This window comes from Triturus cristatus, chromosome 3_1 (assembly GCF_964204655.1).
Source record: "Triturus cristatus chromosome 3_1, aTriCri1.1, whole genome shotgun sequence".
NCBI classification, from domain to species: domain Eukaryota; kingdom Metazoa; phylum Chordata; class Amphibia; order Caudata; family Salamandridae; genus Triturus; species Triturus cristatus.
In genome coordinates this window covers 1,053,772,315-1,053,792,385 of record NC_140583.1, presented here as the reverse complement: position 1 = coordinate 1,053,792,385, position 20,071 = coordinate 1,053,772,315, and the positions used below count along the sequence as shown (strand labels likewise).

The 20,071-nt window shown below is 42.5% G+C and overlaps 1 pseudogene; it reads right to left on the bottom strand.

The window, feature by feature from the left end:
* Positions 1 to 18,735: 18,735 nt before the first annotated feature.
* On the bottom strand, positions 18,736 to 18,892 carry LOC146861500 (U2 spliceosomal RNA; annotated as a pseudogene).
* Positions 18,893 to 20,071: the final 1,179 nt, after the last annotated feature.

The window sequence follows — 20,071 nt, the reverse complement described above, 5'->3', positions numbered from 1 at the left end:
TTCCTCATCCGAAGTCCTTGTCAAATTCAAGATTTTGTCTCATAGATTTGGCGCAGTAAGGTTCCTCCCGCCAAATAACTTTAGACCAACAACTTACTAAACCACTATATAGCTGATATCTTTTAGAGACTAGCTCGGTTTTTTTACTCTTAATCCGTATACCTGCTCGCTTTACCAAGAACAGATTGAAATGAATCCTGGAATCTTTACTCCTCGCTGAATCTTTCACACCCTCCACCATTACCACCCCTCCCCCACCCTCCCAGACTCCCCCAGACACCCCCCCTGCACTTCCTACCCCCCGCCCCCTCTTACCCCCCTCATAGAGCATTGGGAAAATCTTGCCTAATGATGGTTAAGCTCAGTGCCCTCGCCTCCGCCTCGGCAACCTTACAGACATGTTAAATCCAAAATTATCCCTGATTGTCGATACCTGTTAGTCCACAACTAACCATAATGCTGCAAATCTGCTGCCGTATTGTTTCTTACTCCTTCATATAGATGACAAGACCCAAAACTCGAAGAAAAAAAAAACATAAGCCCAAACCCGATGGACCCAATAGTCCCTAAATGTCCATATCCGTCAGTCCACAGCTAACAATAATAATGCATATTTGCTGCCATATTGTTTCTTGCTCCTTCATATAAATTACAGCGCCCAGATCCCAAAAGAAATAACCCAAAAAAACCAATGACCCCGTCAAACTCCCCTAAATACCCTAGCACAACCGAGCATCAGTTCACATACACATAAGGCCTTTGAAAAGTACTTTACATTGACTGAAGATATTCCTTCGCCTTGCTTTCAGATGTAAAAAACTGACTGCGGCCACCTTTGACCACCTTCAGTTTAGCCAGGTTTTGAAGAAACACCTGGGCACCCTTAGCTTGGAACATTGGAATGAGCTGTCTGAACTTCCACCGCTGCTCTACTGTAGACTGACAAAAATCCGGACGGACAAAAAATTCGCAGCCTTTGGCATTTCTCCGTTTATTTAGTCGAGCTAGGTCATAAAGTTCTTCTCTCACCCGGAAATTGTTCAATGAGATCAAAATAGCCCTAGGAAAGGCTTCCCCTTGCCCTTTCCTCTGAGCAAATGGAAATCGGTGTGCCCTTTGTACTTCCTTTTGCCACTCCCAATGTCCCAAATCTGGAAAGGCCTCCGAAAATAACTCTACCACAAAGTTTAACGGATCAGATCCCTCCTTTCCCTCCGGCACACCAAGCACTCTCAGGTTATTACGCCTAGACCTATTTTCAAGGTCGATTACTTTCCAATGTATATCGTCCCTATATGCTTTAAGGGACTCAGCTGTTTCCTTCTGAACTCCTAGTTCGTCCTCCAATGTGGATATCCTTGTCTCGGCCTCGCTCATCCTTCCGGCCACATCCGAACATGTCTTAGCGATTCTTCTAACGGCGTTCTGTAGACGTTTACAGGCATTCTGAGTACGGGTTAAACCGGCCTGTGTTTCTGCCCTATGAGTCATAATTAAATCATAAATTGTATTTAGTGTGATTTCTCCAGGCACCGATTTTCTATCTATTAATTGGCCTTGTGCAGATGGTACAACCTCACTTGATACAAAAATCCCGGCAAAGTTAGGCGAGCTCTGTTCGTCTCAGGTAGAAGAGGCTTCTGACCATTCTGAAATTTAGTCATCCCTAATGCAAAATTTGGCCTTTCCCTGCCGTATAATTCCAGTGGCCCTGTCTATATAGTTCCAAGTCAGAGAAACACTTAAAGTAGCTGAAATTACCTTTAATGAAAGGCTTTTGCTGCCATTGAGGGTATTTATCTGCCTCAGTGGTTCAGTTTTAAACGTGTTAGCTGTAAAGATGTACTGCAATGGTTATTTTATATGATGATGTATTGCTTGGAAGAGGATGTGGCCTAGCGGCTAGAGCCACTGACTTTAGAACTGGGTTCAAGTTTCGTTCTGATAAAAGGCTTTTGAAAATATGTAAACTGTACATTTTACTTTGGGTAGTCAATCCACTCATCGATGCAAAGCTTTCAAATGCACAAAACGTTACAAACCTTGTCAGAAAACATTTTTCAAAATAATTTTGCTGTAAACAAGGGGGCTTAACCAAGAACAAGAACCGTGTTATGTGAACCAAGTAGTCACCAAGGCAAGGTCACCAAATGCTCAAAATCAGTAGTATGTTAAACATGAGTAAGGGCACATGCATCTTGACTTTTAAAAAAGTGAAGTAAGCATAACCGTTTATATTTGTTGCATTTTGATGACGCCTGTCTCCGTTTCCTCCACCCTGGGTGATGGGACAGGATTCTTTCTTTTGTTGTGAGCCCCGCAGGACACCCTGCTTTACATTCATGCAGGAGCAGGGCTCACTTCACTTCAAATACCCATCTAATCACTCTTACCATGCAGATGCAGTAATTAGATTTCTGAAGCCCCATCAACCCCTGGCTGCCAGCCGGGGGGGATGGGAGGGGGTCATTCTCCCTGGGGCCACGCAGCGCTGCACTACTGCTGCTTCCTGGTCCTCCTAACACTGAAGTATTTTGTCAGTCAGTCAGTAGGTCTTTATTCGATTCACATCATAAAAGACATTCTACACAAGTAAAAGCAATTCATATATAATACAATTCATGTTATAATACAAGATAAAACCTCTAAACCTTTAAAATAATACATAAAAACAGTAGATTAAAAATAATCACAAGCATAATAGAATACAATGAGATACAGTGAGGGACACGCCAGTTAACCTAATAATCCATATTAAGGTACTAGTAATAGTAACAAGCAGGACACAAATCGCAACTTAAGTTTCCTTGCCCTAAGAATCCATGCCCAACTAATAAATTTGGCAACACCTATTACTATTGGTTTTGAGGTATCTGTTTTCAAGATTCTACTGGCAACCTGTGCTGAACGAGTACTCATTAATCTGCAAACAGGGCGAAGTCGAGGGAGTTGGTAAATTGGGCAACCAAAAAGGAAATGGTCCAAGGTTTCTGTCTTGTCTACGCAGAAGGGGCACTTGTCACTACCAAGAGGACTCCAGCTTTTGGTGAGTCCTCGCAGTGGTAGGGCGACCACTCTAAACTGTTGATACAATTTACGATCAAAATACTTCAAAATAGTATCCCAGTAATATTCATAAGCAGACTCGTCCTTAAGAACTAGGAATGTGGCAGTCATCGTGGTGCCTATAAGGGAAGCACATCTCCTGTTCTTGATAAAGCACCAGTAAGCATCCTTAAGGACATTTTTCGACGGAAAAACCACGGAATCAGGGTTAGCCCATAGGTCACGCATCCCAAGGTCAATCAACAGGGTTTTAATACTGGACAACCAGGGAATCCTGCGCGAACCCTCCATCCCTTTGACCTCCAAGAGGGCTTTTGCATAGATCGCTAGTTCAGGGGTAGTCCACAGGCGACGCCAAAACGCCAAAGGTCTATACCCTGCCCAGTCCTCTATAGGCTGGATTCCCAGATCGTACAATAAAGGGATGCGCGGAGTAGATTGGGGAAGCCCAATAGCTGACCTACGAAATTTATTCTGGGCGGTCTTCAGCTTGGACAGGTTACTAAATCCCCAGATCTCGGCACCATATAAGATGGCAGGTAGAATCTTGGAGCCATAAATCTTCATTAGGGGGGCTAATGGTTTGGTTAGGGAATGTTTATGCTCTTTCAACAAGGCACCACCCAATTGGGCATATTTAAGAGCGAGAAGATCCAGCTGATGAGACCAGCTGCAGGTCTCGCTAAAGGTGACCCCTAGATAGGTAAAGACAGCCGTTTGGGCCAAGTTGACACCACCCAGACATACCTGCGCCTTAATACGCCGGGGACCACGAAAAACCATAAACTTGGTTTTCCCAACATTAATTTCCAACTCATGTTCGCTACAAAAGATCTCGAAGCGAGACAGGGCGAGCTGCAGACCCTGTCTCGTCTTCGAGATCAAAAGGGTGTCATCTGCGAACATGAGTAGGGGAATCTTCATTCCAGCCAGGGTGGGAGCATCGGTAGGGTTATTGGAAAAATAATTTATGACCCTATTAATGAATAATGAAAACAAAGTGGGAGCGAGCACACACCCTTGGCGAACTCCTTTAGACACTTCAAATCTATCCGTCACCTCCCCTGGTTTGCCCCAGCGAACACGGGCATACGTATTTTCATGGATAGTAACCAGAAAGGAGACCAATTCTTTTGGCATGCCCATCTCCGAAAGTGCTTTCCATAACTTATCCCTTGGCACAAGGTCAAATGCGGACCTTAGGTCCACGAAGGCCGCATACAACTTACCACCCCCCAAAAAAACTTCCTTCCAATACAGGAGTACTACACTGAATGCTTGGTCCAAGGTCCCAATATGAGAGCGAAACCCTGCCTGAAGTGGGGACAACACATCAAAATCGGACATCCAGGTTTGAATACGACCCAGAACAAGACGGGCTATAATTTTTTGTACTGCGACAATAAGTATTTTGAAAGGAAACGCCGGCCCTTTAGTTGTGAGAGAAAGAGCAGGGCCCTGGGCAGCTGCCTACACTGCGCATGCCTACTGCCGGCCCTGAGAGAGGAGAAACAAAGCCGCAAGTACTAGAATGCAAAGAGAAAAGGTAGAACTTAATAAAAAAACACGAATCGAAAAGCACAGTAATTTGGTATTTGCCAGCAGTATGAGACCATATTTCACGATTAGAGAACAATAATTTAAATTTAGTGTGATAGGGCTGCTGCCTGGATGCCAGCACGTGTTGGGGGATCGAACTATTGTCAGGGCGAGAGGCCCTGACAGATTACACAAACTTCCCCAGTCCGTCTCCCGATCCCACCCGAATCACCGACAGCTCAGCTTCTTCCTGCCCCTGGCAAATTGTAAATAAGTGGTAAAGGGTTATAAGGGATGGGAGGGAGAGGATTTTAATGGAGCGTATGCAGTGTGTGCAAGAAAAAACAAGCATTGGTAATGCATTGGTTTCGCCTGTGTAATAAATAAAGAGCTATTTTCATCAATCATCATCCGGGTGAAGGACAGAGCTCCCTGACAGATCACACGGGAGTGAAGAGGATGTGGCTCAGCGAGAGCTGCTGACTCCAGAGCTGGGGATCTCAGTTCAAGTCTCGGTGGCGCCTGCAGTATCCTGTGATTCTATGCAAATCACTTAGTCTCTCCCAGTGATAAATTATTATAAATATACTGCAATAGTAAAAGGCAATAATTTATGAAAATATAGGTCCACCAATAGGGATGTGAACAGTATTTCAGCGATGGGAAACTGAAGCAGACGAGGAACAAGCATTGGGAAATGCAGTAAAATATGCTACAGCCAATAGAAATGGAGGAAAGTAAGGTGTCACACACAGGAACTAATGAGAAGCCAGTAAAGAGAGGAGGCAGGATGTAAGTCCCTTTTAAGTTTATATTATAAACAATAGATTTCTCAAGCGCTGTGCAGGCGAAACCTAAGAATGATTAACCACAGTGTGGGTTGAATCGCTGTAGCTATTTCAGAAGGAGACTGCTGCATGATCGGCATGCAGACAGCTCCTTGCACCCTCAATGTTGACGTCCATGCCCTGCCAGTAATTATCTTCTCAAAGCCTGTGTTTTTTTTAAATAATATGGTGTAAATCCGTTCAGTAGTTTTTAAGGGAGGGTGAAAATGTAGAGATATTTCAGGCCACAGTAGGACCACGGGATAAAAGGAGTGGATTAACCTTCCCCTGGAAGGTTCTGTTGGAAGTGTGTTTGTGTTTTTTTGTGTGGTAAGTATGAATCCACAATGTGTGCTTTGGCTGTGTAATGAGTTTCCAGTTTGTGAAAAAATTCCTGAGAAATAGGATGTATTGAATCAGTGCATTCTGGATTGCAAGATGTTGTGAGTATTTTAAAAAAATATATCTTTATTGCGTCATTTTGTGTTTTTTTTTATTGATTACTTGTGCATTCTGTTATGTCTGTGTATGTGCATTTTGTCATGAGGGTTGTTTGTTTTGAGCTAGGTCCATTCAAGTTTTGTGACTGGTTGTTTTATCTTTTCTTAATCTGTATTCATCCAAGGGGCTTTTTCCTTCTGTTATGTTTTGAAGATTATTGTGGGATTAGTATATCAAAAGCTTCAAGAAGCCATCCATAGAGTTATGTTGCTGCAGGTAAGCTGAGTTTCACTGATGTAAGTTGCAGTGCCTTGTGTTGGGAAGACAAGTATGTGGTGGTCTGACATGTGATCGGAGTAATCCTTGAGAATGCATCTAGATCTGAGATGCAGAAACATGACATCAAAGGTGTAGCCTTCAACGTATGTGGGTTTGGGAATTAGCTACTGTGGGTTGGGTGTGTCTAGGCCTTTAAGGATAATTCTGCAGTGGGGCTTATTAGGTTTGTCAAAGCATATGTTCAGATCACCAAAGATGTATAGGCTTGAATATTTGGTAAGGAGATTTAAAAATGTATCTGAGAATCTTCCATTGCTGGGTGGTGGTCAGTAAAAAAGGTGAATGTTACAGATAAAATTTGGGGTGGGGTAGAGTTAATTCTGACAAGGAGGGCCTCACAACCTTGTAAGGAAACATCCTCGGCTTTGATGAGAGTTGTTGTTTCCTTAAATATGATGGCTAAGCCTCATCCTCTTTTGTCTATGCGATTTTGTGCAATGGTTTGATATCGTGGTTGAACAACTTCATGCACACTGGTGCTATGTCTTTCCTCAGCCACTATTCAGTTATGAAGAGTAAGTCAGGTTCTGTGTGTGTCAATAGTGGCAATAGGTCAAAGATGTAGTACTTGTTTCTGGACATAGAACAAGCACTTGTTTAGCACCAGAATACCTCTTTGGAAGCAGCTGTGCCCATTCTAAATATTTATTGTACTATATTGAATTATTAGGCAGTTTAAACAAGCTGTTTTAGAGGTGGTGTGAATTTGTGCTGCAGTGTGTATTGTTCTTGGAAGTTTTAGGTGACGTGCAATTGATGATTTTGTTAGCTCTGGTAGGACTGAAATTGTGTTGCTTTTGGGTGTCATTATCCTCATCTAAGAGGCTTAGAATTCATCTTGGAGGGCCTATGTGTGTGGAGAGTGACAAAACATTGTAATTGAGGGGATGGGTTGTAGAGTTGTCTTTGAGTGGGAGTGTTGTGTGATAGAAACGGGGACGTGAGGAGCATGAGGATTTGGTTTTATGGCTCTGAAATCTACAATGAAAGATAAACAGGCAAGTGAGCCATATTGTGTATTTGTAGACTGAGTGGCTGGTGGCTTTATTGGTTTGAAACTGTGAGCTAGAGATAAGTAAGAATTTGAGTTATTTGTGTTGGCATTAAAAAGGACGAGAGTGTGTAAGATACTGTCTTTACCAAGAGCTAAGTAGTTACAAGCATGTGTTTTTGTATTGATGATCAGTAAGCCTTTTTGGCACTGGAGTGGGGCCGACTGGCGTGCTCATGTAAAGTTTTCTTGCTCTGTGCTTATCTCTCCCTTGGCCTACTTCATGTTAGCATGTAGTGCTGTGCAGCACATGTGGCTGTGTGTGCATGCTGTTTTGTATATGTGCCTGTGAATGGTACAATACATGGAGGCTGGTGGATTTGTATTTAAATCCCAGGGTCTTGAAAAGGAATGTGGTAGTGGAGGAGCCCTCACAGACAGATTTGTGAATTGACAAATTCCTGACTACTGGGTGGGGGACACACAAGATGAAGGGAGGACCAGACTCCCCTGTGCACTTCAAAAGGGCTCTGTGATGCTGAAAACGTGACTGGTCAGTGGGTCCTGGGCACCGCTCAGGAAGGAGATAGGACTGATAAGGGAATCATAATGAGTAGTGCTGGGGCCTTTTGTTAGGCATATATCAGGGAGGCGAAGATACAGGTGTGATCCATAAATTACTTCCATGGCCTGTGTCATGGGGCTATCTGAGATGGAGTCGCTCCCGCTGTTACATGCTGCTTCCTGGAAAAAGGATAGGACAGACTTCGCTCATCTGATTCACCGAAGTATGTGAGAACTAAGTTAGTCCTCTACATATCCCATCTAAGCCCCAGCACGCCAATAAAAAGACTGCCGGTGATCGATTCCAGAGGAAATGAGGTTAGGGATGAGGAAAAGAAGAAGATAGATGACAGGACTATCTCAGTCTCAGGATTCTCAGTTCTCAAGACTCCAAGGAGTTCGGATCGGTGAGAAAGAGATGTTTTGTCTGTCTTCTCAGGTCTTATCACTCCCTGGTACTGTGTACACTGTGAGGGTTCTGCAGTGTGTGAAAACCGAGAACAACAAGTGTACATATAACTATGTAATACTTGTAGCCTTCCGCCCTCCCCTCACACTTTTAATCTTAAGCCTTTCTGGAATTGCACCTCCCTGGCTCACCCAAAAAATATGGTTCAATTCTCGTAGACCTTCACTCTTTGTTTTGATGCTTGTTCGAATTTATTCTCAATTACCACATTGATGATTTGAAACACCAAAAATGTTTGTCTTTCTGTCCCTTGTGCATACTTATTCCACAATAACTGAGTTCATGGATCATCCAGTGTCTGTGCACGAAGATTTAGTCTTTAGATCAAAACACTTAAACCTTAATTTATGGAGTATTGAAGGGAATGGAAATCACTAGCCACAGTGAACTTACCTAAAACATGGAGGACACTTGAAAAGTCAGAAGCATTCTTTCTTTTGTCACTGAGCCTTTATTTTATTCCTTGCAGGTGGAGAGCTCTGGGGGCTGAGCAGGAGAAGCAAGTGAGATCCGCTGATGCTGTCAGAACAGAACAAGTGAGGAGCCGGAGCCAGCACGGGAGCTCTTGATTCGTCGAGAGATGCGAACCCAAGCGAGGCCTCATGGAGAGGGTGTGGTATAAATAGTACTGTGCCCAAGATGGCCTCCAAATCTTGCACAAGTTTAAATCTCATGGGATTTCGTCTGGGAGCATACGCGATGGAATGGGAGCTGCAGGGTCACTTGTACATGCAAGAGCGAGACTTGGGTAGGCAGAGGGTTACCTAGGTGGTCAATACACATGCAGGGTGAGGTGGGGCAGGCCTAGGGGTCAACTTAAACCTAATCATACACACCTAGTGGATTGGGGTGAGGCGGGAGATGGACTAGGGGGTCAACTGACTGGCTCAGGAGTAGGAACCTGGGGGACTCCCTGAGGCCAATGGGCGTCTGACCATTTGCTGTATATGGCACATTGCACGTAGTGGTAGGCCGATCCCTGACAATCTGTTGCTGTACATTGGTGCCTATTGTGACCAGGACTGGGGACTGAGGTCTGCTATTCTTCCAGCTGGGTGAGAGGACATCACCCAAGGTAATCAAGACCTCCAGCCCTCAAGACTAGAGCACTGCCGGCCTATCAAAACTAGAGGACGCTTTGAGGAGGAGGAAAGTGTCTGGATAGAGCGTTGTCCAGTACAGGATCCTAGCAAGTGGATCCCTGAAGTGAGGTGTGAGATAGTTGCTGAGAGGGCTATCGCCCATGTGCTGATCAAGTTGGAGACCCTCTATGGCGGAAGGGGTCACTGTGAAGAAATAATTGTACTGCACTGAAAGGGGCTATCGCCCATGTGTTGAACAAAGTCAGCAAACCCATATCCCCCAAGGAGCTACCATTGGGCCGTCCGCCAGTGCACTAAAGGTTTTAATAACTGCTGTTGAAATCCCAATCTTAGTTGCAGCCTCTTACTTTATCTTGTCTGGCGCATGCTGGTGGGGACTCCTTATTTCACATATTAAAAGTCAAGTAGAGTCAGCGTGCTCATGCAGTGGACTTTAGGCTATCTAGACCAGTCATAAAATCTCATCACTCATAGAAAGAGAAGTGCAGTATTAGTAATGAAGAGAAGAAAGGGTGAAAACGGGTTTTAGTTGTGAAAAGTAGTTTCTAAAATGAATCCAGGTTTAATTTTCCAAAACTGCCAGTTTGTCACCATAGATCACGAGTGTCCAGAATAGATTAAGGTGTACTATTACATGTCAGACTATTAGGATCTCCACAAAAAATATGTTTACTTAAAGTAATCTAAACCAGGTATGTCACATGCAGTAGTGTAACCAAACTTTACGGGCCCCCCCTGCAAAGTACATGGAGGGGGCCTCCCCCGTACCCAGCGCGGAGCTCTCCGGCCAGGGGCCCGCTGCTGTGCACAGTGCCAGAGGGGCTACCTTGGAGCTCGGGCTAATGTTATGCCACTTGTCCCATAGGGCACTTTTACACAGTCAATGATTATCATGAAAATCTGATATGGATCAGTCCTCATGGGCCTATGCTGAATAGGCATGACCTTAGTCAGAAGACTCAATTGCAAGTCTGTCTCTCCTCTTTAATGTCTCACTTTTTCTCCTCTACTTTCGTTCATTCTTTTCTTTTTCTCTCCTCTTTTCTTACTCACCTTTCTGTCTTTGTCGACTCTCCTTTTCTTGTTTGTTTGCTTCTCTTCTTTGTTCCTCCACTCTTGCATTACCATTTTCTTTCTTTACTTCTTTCCTGTCTTCAGTTTTTCTTTTCCTCCACTGCGTTGTTCTTCTTCTCTCACTTCTTCCTTCTTTTCTTTCTTTCTCTCCCTCTCACCTTTCCTTGTCTCATCTCACCTTAAGCTCTTTTTATTCCCACCTTCCCTTCTTTGGTCTTTTTTTCCTTTCTTCCTTGTCTACTTTGTTCCTTCTTTCATTCCCTTTTCGTCTCCCCTGATTCTATCCTATTTTCATTTCCTTCTCTCATCTCTTGTATTGATTCCTTTTCTCCTTCATTCCTACTTTCATTTCCTTGGTTCTTCTAGTAGTTAATTCCTGCTTTCATTTAATTCTTGCCTTCATTCCTTCTTTGTGTTCTTTCTGTCCTTGCCTCCTTTGATCTTTTTTACTTTCTCTCTCTCTCCCTCTTTCTTTTCTTTCTCTCCTATTGCCTCATTTTTTGCTTTTCTCCTTCATTCCTCCTGCAGTTCGCAACCTCCCACCGTTCCATCCATCCCCTCTCTATTCCTTCCTTTATTTCCTCCTTGCCTTTCTATCGCCCATTTCTCCCATTCCTATTTTTAACTTCTTTCTCCCCTGTCTTTTTCCTTCCTTTCTCCATCTCATATTTTTTTCTTTTCTTTCTCCCCATCCTTTCTTTAAGAATGCTTAGCTTCCAATAGCAATCTTTGTTCATTGATGTATTTTTCACTTTTCCCACACAAGTTTGCCCATGAGAAATGTTTACTTGTAGAGCATTATAAAGTCCATGTGCACCTGGTGGCCATAGTTAGGAGCGCAAAGTAAAAAAATAACTTTCAAGTAAAGAACGATGTCTCTGTTTGCGTGTGTGCCCACTCGAAAGAAAAACAGTGTAATCCCATGTACTGCATGACAAATAGACCATAAAACCCTAGTGGACGTTCACATCTCAGAGGTGATACAGAAACAAAAGTGAAGGGACAAAACAGGTCTTTTGGGTCACACGGGTAAACCTGTCCTAACACAGGTCTTATGAGAATATTAGTGTGTGCGCACTACAGCAGAGGTACATGTTCTAAGGTAGTGTTTAAGTCAATTACCTTTTTGAACCCTTTTCCAATCAATTTATTAGGCAGTTGGCCAGGATGGTGTTTATTGATCAGAAGTGACTAGCACTACTGGAAAGGTTTAAGCTCCCTTATTTAAAGTAGCTCATTGGGAGTAATCATTGGGTACCATGATAGCCAATGATCATGCCCTTTTGACCCTACTTTGACACCCCTGCGGTCTATATATAAGGCAATAGGTTAAGAGTTAAAGGAATCCATCTTTTAGTGATTTCTCCACCTTCCCATCCTCTCCACATCATTAGGTCTCGCCTAGCTATTGCGTTTACGCAATCGCTATGCGAGACTCAAGTAAGAGGGGCATTTCAAAGTGCTCCCAAAAGTGGATTGCATGGCGAGCACGCGCACAATCACGTGCATCGTGCCGCCATACAATCCGTTTGGGTAAGCGCTTCAGCCCACTGGCGCGTGCACGTGTAGCCACAGCCTCGGCATCATACTTCAAAGGGTCCGCTCCCCCGCCTGGAATGCGCTCCCCCGCCCCTGCATGCCGAGAGATTGTTTCCTCATGGCGCCTCTCACAACTGTCCCTCCCCCACCACAGGGCTAGTCTCACGGACGCATTGCCATCCATCGATTTCACTTTCATGCCCGTGTTCTCTTTGCCTTTCAGCACACAGCCCACCCTTTCCCCTCTGTGTTTTCTTGCAGCTTTGCCCAGATCTGAGTCTCAAACAACCAAAATAATAAGTTTGCCCTGCACGCTTTCTGCGCTTACAAAGTTAACATATGCCGCGCTCATTCCCTTTTCATCCTTCTAAGGTCGATAACATTAGCTCCATTAATTCTGCGTCTAAGGATTTAAATAACCATATGTTTTCTTGCAACTTTAGGCACTTCACACACACAGCCCCACTGCTCACACACACACAGGCATCAAGGCAGCAACAGAATGCTCTGAACCCCACCAGTGTTTGCCATACACACATGCCTCTCGCATCTCATGTTTTCTTCCAGCTTTGGCCCGTGTTCTCTTTGCCTTTCAGCACTCAGCTTCCCCGTAACCACCATTTAACTAACATCCTGCCACACTCATTCTATTTTCATCCTCGCTTTCACTTTCATGCCCGTATTCTCTTTGCCTTTCAGCACACAGCTTCTCCGTAGCCACCATTTAACGACCATCCTGCCACATTCATTCCATTTTCATCCTCGCTTTCACTTTCATGCCCGTGTTCTCTTTGCCTTTCAGCACACAGCTTCTCCGTAGCCACCATTTAACGACCATTCTGCCGTAAACACCATTTAACTACCATCCTTTTAGTTAAAATAAAAGAATTGCCTCTAAGGGTTTAAGGAACCATAGAAATACAAGGCAAGGCAACATACACTCTGAATGCCACTCAGAGCCACATAATTACATGCCACATAACTACACTGCACTCAATACAACAGACACTCCAAAAACCAATCAGTGCCACATAGTTACACAACACATAATTACACAGCGCTCAATGCCACATACACTTCAAATACCACTCAGCGCCACATAATTACACACCACATAATTACACTACACTCAGTGCCACATGCACTCCAAATAACACTCAGTGCCAATTAATTACAATGCAAACAATGCAAGATACACTCAAAATAACACTCAATGCCACATAATTACACGCCACTAAAATCAACATACACTCCACACAAAACCACTCCGTGCCACATAATTATATTCTACATAATTACACTCTATCTATCGCCCTCCATCTATCCATCTATCCATCTATCCATCCATCTATCTATCTATCCATCTTATCTATCCATCTTATCTATCCATCTTATCTATCTATCCATCTATCTAATCTATCTATCGGACTATTGCACTCTATCTATCTATCGCATCACCACAGCATCACTTAGCACCACCACAGCATCACTCAAGGGCACCACTACATCACTATGCGCTACCACAGCATCAATTAACGCCACAGCATCACTCGACACCACCACAACATCACTCACCGCCACCACAGTATCAATCTGTACAACCATTCAACAACTGGCTCTAATATGTTCTCTCAATATTTAGGCTTTATTACAAATGGCACAAAAAAATGATAATATTTAACTTCTGTTCTTGGATTTTAGGCGCAATTAAATACACTAAACATAATCTTCACAAGAGTTATTAACAAAAGTTTAAACGATTGCCATTTTAATTTTCATTAACTTTTATTTAAGTATTAATTATTTGCAAAAATAAAAAAACATTGTTATTTGTAAAATCAATACATCTAAGTCACGTAAATACAACACATATTGCATTACAAATGCTATAGGTGTCACATTTGCAACAGTTAAAACTATTGACATTGTACATGAGAAAGCTAGTAATTTCAATGTTTTCAATACCAACACATAAATAATAAATTAGTCAATTTACAATACAAAAAGCTCAAACTTTCCTAATTCGAGACCTATTGCATTGCAAATGCTTGTTTTTTGCATGCAGTTGGCAGGTCCTTATGCCGGAACAATAAGTCAGATGGGAATTTATCCCAACTGCTCTTCACTGTACTGAGGTTGTTCTCTGATACATTGCTATCTTATGTCTATCTGGGCTTGTTTGCCTCTATGCTGGTCATACCATTTTCTAAGTCAGGGTGACCCTCTCTGCCACCTATTTCTTGTTCCTAGTTTGTCGCAGGAAGTGGGCTCCAGTATTTGTGGCAATGGTCTCCTGCAGGGTCCTAGTGCCACCCGCTGCTGATCAGGCCAGAGGCACGATTTTTTTTTAGCTTAGCAGAGAGGCGCCTCTCAGAACGGACATTGCATATTACCCTTTGCTCAACACGTCTCTGAAATCATGAGGAACTACAAAAATAAGATTAAAAAAAACACGGAACACGTAAACGGCAGCCACTAGAACCAAAGCGATACTGCTGTGAACATTGACGTGTGGTAACAACCTCGTCTTTTAAAGGGAAATTCGGCTATTTCCCAACCGGTAAACAAACAATGTCAACATTGCCTGTGTCTTTTAAAGGGCAGACAATTTTATCATGTTTTTATTGCTTCCAGTGAGCAAGGAAAGAAGGCGTGCACACAGGCATGCCCCACACATTAAAGCAGATGGTGCAAGTAGTAAATAAGCGAAGAACATTGAAAGTTATACACTAAAGATTTTACATGTGCAAAACAGACTTCCTGGAAACGCATTACTGTTGTTTCACAAAGTAGCAGTAGCTAAGTCTGCATGTGAATGTGACGTAGGTACATTTCCTATGCAAGTCATGCCTGGTTTACTCATGCGTAAAATCCGACTTGGTTCTTAAAAGTGGCCATGCCCAAGGGCAGGGCCGGCCTTTAGCACCTTTAGCATGGGTGAGCTGGGCCCAGGCGCGAGGGGCCAATTAATTTTCTCAAGGGCGCATCGAGCTGTGTTATGCGCCAACAGCAGGGCCCTTCTCATCTAGCTCCAGCCTCGTCATTGTTTGCTCCTTGCCTGTTAAGTTCTGTCTGTTAGCTAGTTCAAAGAGGTTATATCCTTCATTATCTTGTGATGGGGGGGGGGGGGGGGGGGGTGTTTTTGACACGCCTTTAGCCCCCTTCCATGCCCTCCCTTTACTCACCCGTGCTGACATATATCAATAAATCCATCATCGGCGGTGAGGCAGCTAAACTATTGGTAATTTAGGTGAGTTGGGGGAGGTCCTGGGATGTTTGTATTTAGGGGCCAGTCCCTGCTCATCCAGGTACTGACCAGTGAGCACAAAAGGGACCCCCTGCTGCCTCATGTAATTCACTACCGTCAGAAAGGGCGCCACATTTCTCTCCGCCCACGGCCACGGCGCTCCAGCTCTGCCTAAGGGTCTACAAGAATCGTGTCAAATAAAATGCAATGTAACTCGTGTGTACATCCAAAAAGCACCAAACCAAGCATTGTAAAATAGTTCCATTGGGTACTCAGGATCATCTATTTACTGTGCCTTGATGTCCTTGTGCTTAGTTAGCGCTCTATACGTTTTATTTCACTCATTCATTCATTCATTCATACTGGGGAAAAGTACAGTGAAAAATTATATCTACCATTTCCCACGCTGCTGAATGTGTACAGTGTACATTATAATTAGGGTCACTGCAATTTTAAGACACCGGAATTTTAAGGGAGGATTAAAGTATGCGGCAGGGTTGACTAATGCGTCATAAAATTAAGGCAATGTATGCGTCGTAATGCGGGACATTTTGTGATAGTATTACTTTTTTTGTCAGTTCTTTACACTTGTTAAGACTGTCTCGGTGTAAGGTTTCACTTCATTAGTACCAGTTCAGCACCCAAAGATGGCGGCAAGCTACAGAAATGTGACCAGTCAACCTTTGCAAAGGACCTTCCACTGTGCAACAACATATATTGCTTTGTTTTTAGTAACTTTTGATCTGTTTCAGCTAGAAACGTTTTGTTAAAATCTGCAGATTATGAAGCAGATAATGGGTCATGTGGAAAATGTCACTGATGCACAGTTGCATAATTCCAGTGGCTCTGACTGTGATGAATTAGACATAAGTCACCAATGTATGGTAAATGCACTCCGGGCATCTACTTTGTGACATCAGATCAAGCTTATGGAAATTCGCTCCCAAAAAGAAATCTATTACACATATATGTTAGAATGATTTACCGATTGCAAATTTTATAAAAATCTAGATCTTTATAAATCGAGCCACCTCTTTGATGGTCTGTTGCATTTAATTGTTCTTGGTTGCAGTCCTCCCATCTTGGCATGGTATTCGTCACGGTAGTCTGTTAACTTTATCCTACTATTTGTGATTTCTGGATGGGAGGGGCTAAATGCTGCATGAAGCAACAAATAAATTCCAGGGTACAAAGAGGAAGGGATCACACTTCAATTGTTGAAAAATTTATTTATTTACAAGGCCACTTATAGGCCAAATATCTGAGAAATAACACTAAAAGTAATAATAAGATATTTATTTAATTGATATATGGATTTTCTTTCCATCCATGCATGCTAATGTAGGCTGCTTTATGTATTGTATTATCCATAATAATAAAGCACGAACAACCACCAGAACAGACTTGTGGTGCTTGACCGAGATTCTGGAAGAAAAATGCGAATGATATATTATGGTATGTTATGTTGATTTGTATAGCACATTAATCGTTTTTGACGGTATCCAAGTGCTTAGGTTAGGTGTGTGGTCCCAAGGTGCTTATATGAAGAGCCAGAACTTCAGCTTCTTGTGGAACTCAATAAGTGATGAGGAGGTTCTGAGGTGTTGTGTGAGTGACAGTGAGGCAGGGCATAGGTGTCTGGTGGGTTGGTGAAAGTGTATGCAGCAGTTCTGGTATTCTGATCCTGTGTTGTGTTGGGCTTTGTATGTGTGTGTGACAAGTTTGAATTGGCTGCGCTTGTGAATGGGGAGACAGTGAAACTTCCTGAGGTGTGGTGTGATGTGGGTGTGATGCAGCGGGTCTAACATAAAACCCTTTGCCTGTCGTCACCAATTCAGGAAAATTCCCTTTCTATTCATTCATTGGTGGGGCCCATAACACTGAAAATACCACACACTCACACCGTTCCTGAATCAGTGATAAATTTAGACGAGGTGCAAGACATGCAGGGTACCTTATTAACCTATACAATAAGTATATACATTTTATACATAAAACCTCAATAGCTGTCCGTTCTAAAATAACACATCAAGGTACTCTGCAATTCCGTCGATGGACCAAACTAGGGGGAATCAGTTGATGGCGATTAAGTCCAGCTCATCAATTTAAAAACCTACAACATAATTTTACCATGACTTTTGTTCTAATAACCACAGACTAGATTTTATTTTTCATAAAATTTTATCTAAACTTTTACGGAGATTCAAATCTATTAAAGTTTATTAGGCAAATACATCTAGGCATTTAATAAATACAGTCATACATTTGAAAAATCAGAAAAATGGAAAATACTCATTACCCCTTGGCCATAGGGCGATGAAGAGAATGGTTCACTCGGAAATGAACCGCAGATCACAGGATAGGTTCCCAAGCTGACTGTCCCTTTAACCTCCTCGGACGCTTCCCTCCCGAGATAGAATTCCCGCAACGTTCTCGTTCTTCTTTTCTATCAACATTTTAGATTTCAAATTTTAATTCAAAGTCTTTGCACCATAGAAAAATCGCCTCAAACCGACAGCACGAAAAATAAAAGCCACACTTAATCTAAAACAAAAGCCCTTTTATACCCTTTCTCTAACTTTCTATACCCAAAATTTTAACTTTTAGGGGCTTCTCCCACTCTTGATTGGTTCCTTGAAGGGGTGGTGATGATCAACTCATTGTCCTCCTAGCTCAAACCAGTTCATAATTTGCAAAATCATTCTGAGCTTTCACATTACTTCATACATATTTTCATTTAGACTGTTCAGAATTTCTTTGTAACCAATTCATGGTCACTCTCCATGTTCATCCTCCAACACTTGGTTTTCATCCGTTCCCATATGGTTAAACTTGTCTCTTTGGCACCATTCTTGTTTCAGGTCAAGCTGTCCTTGACATCTCTCACTTCGGGCATAAGCTGTACACTTGTGACTGAACATCCATTCTGATCATGTGCAGGGGCCATCTTTCTTTTCTTTTGCGCCATCGCATTTGAAATCTGCCACTTTCAGTGAAGGCCTTGCAGAGCCAAGTCGGAACTAATACAAAAGCAAACATAACAGGAATTAGATATAGAATATAAGGCCTTCTGTTTACCACCCTCCATTCTAATCTCCCATGTTAGGTGTTACCTAGCGAAAGCAACATTCAAAGCTGTTATACTTACCATTTGCATTCTTTGCCACAACAAAATTCTACTAACAACAAAATACATGCACTTTATTCTTCTTTAAGTAATCACAAACTATATTAATTCGATTCACATTTTATTAGTAAATTAGACGTTTGCAATTTAGCTGTTAGTTTCCCACGTGTAGTCTAAAATCGGTGCAATTGTTGATTAGTTTACATACTTCACACGGTTAGTGTTATTAAAGTTATGAGAGCATTAACTTTGCAGGGGTACAAAAAATGTTGTATTTCTCCTGCTCCATCAACTGCAGCATGGGAGGTCCATAATGAGTTTTGCGACGTCGTTCTGGATGGTCTGGAGTCTGTGTAGGAGCTGGATTCCGTTGTAGAGAGTATTGTTGCAGTCCAAACTGCTGGTGATGAGTGTTTGCATGATGCATGTGTATTTCAGGCTCGGCCCCTGCAGTGAACAAGGACCAAACTGTTATTAAAATGTAATGTTTTTGGAAGGAACATCACTATGTTAAACTGATAAGAACAGATGCTACACTTGATCTTAGCCAACAGGCGAGAAGCGATGGGACATGCCTATGTTGAGCAATTATCCCTTGGGTGCCCTGGATTTCAGGAGAACCTAACATATTTTGTAGGGGACACTACAACTTTGTGTTACGCCACTGTTCTGCATTACTTGATACACAAAGTTTGTTTCAATCCCCAAAAGGACACTGTGTTCACATTCGATGCATCATTTTTTGTCTCCTTACCCCTCTATATTAAAATTTCACCAAACATTACCATAATTCTGTCGAAGAGATAGGCCAGTTCTTTAATTCCACTCCAGGTCTTCTCTTTAGCTCTTGGTGGATGACGTTTATCCTGGACATGTGCCGAGATCAGAGAGAAAGTCCGTAGCCAGCCACCCTCTAGAAACAGCAGTGTGACAAGGTACAGATGTCATGACATCTGGAGCGTTGGCCTGCAGTAGCCTCTCCCAATGTCAACATTGGTGACTTTGGTGCTCATTCCGGTTTATATATTCTGTTGAGTTGCTTTGTAATAAAATTAATATCAAGCTATTCGCCGGGGTGCAACTAGACCCACATTTTTATGTGTGGGGGTTGTGGGCTAATATTTCAACCAATAAAGGCGTGGCTAATGCTTCAAACAATGGGGCAGAGCTATTCCTAGAGCCAATACACGAAAATAGTGTAATAAAATGTGCATTTTACAATACTGATCAAACCTGATACTTTTACAGCAAACATGCTTTAGTAGATTTGACAATGTTTATAGGCTGATGACAGATCTTGTTAAAAAGGTTAATGAGTGATTTGACAAACAAAAAACAGTTTCTACAGACTGAAGTACAAACAAACTTTAGGACTAGTTTTTGCAAAGTTGTTTCAAGAAAACGCCTTTTTGCCCATTATATGAAAATACCTTCTGTGAAATATCAAAGTGCATATAAATTATTTTGAATTCCATCTTCAGAAAGACACTATTGTTTAACTGTTGATAAAAACCTTTTCAGTCTGCACATCTGTATGTCGCATTGTTTCTCTTTGTTTGTTTTGTCTCCCCACCCTATTGCTCCAACTCTGTCGTTGGCTTGCACAGAGGTGTTGTAGCAGCCCTATGATGAAGCATGCCACACATTTTTGTGGGTGAAGGCAGTTTTAAGAACATGGGTGTCTTGTTCACTCACCTCTTCTAAATAGCGACATACGTTTTACTAGTCCACTTGTCTGTGTGCAG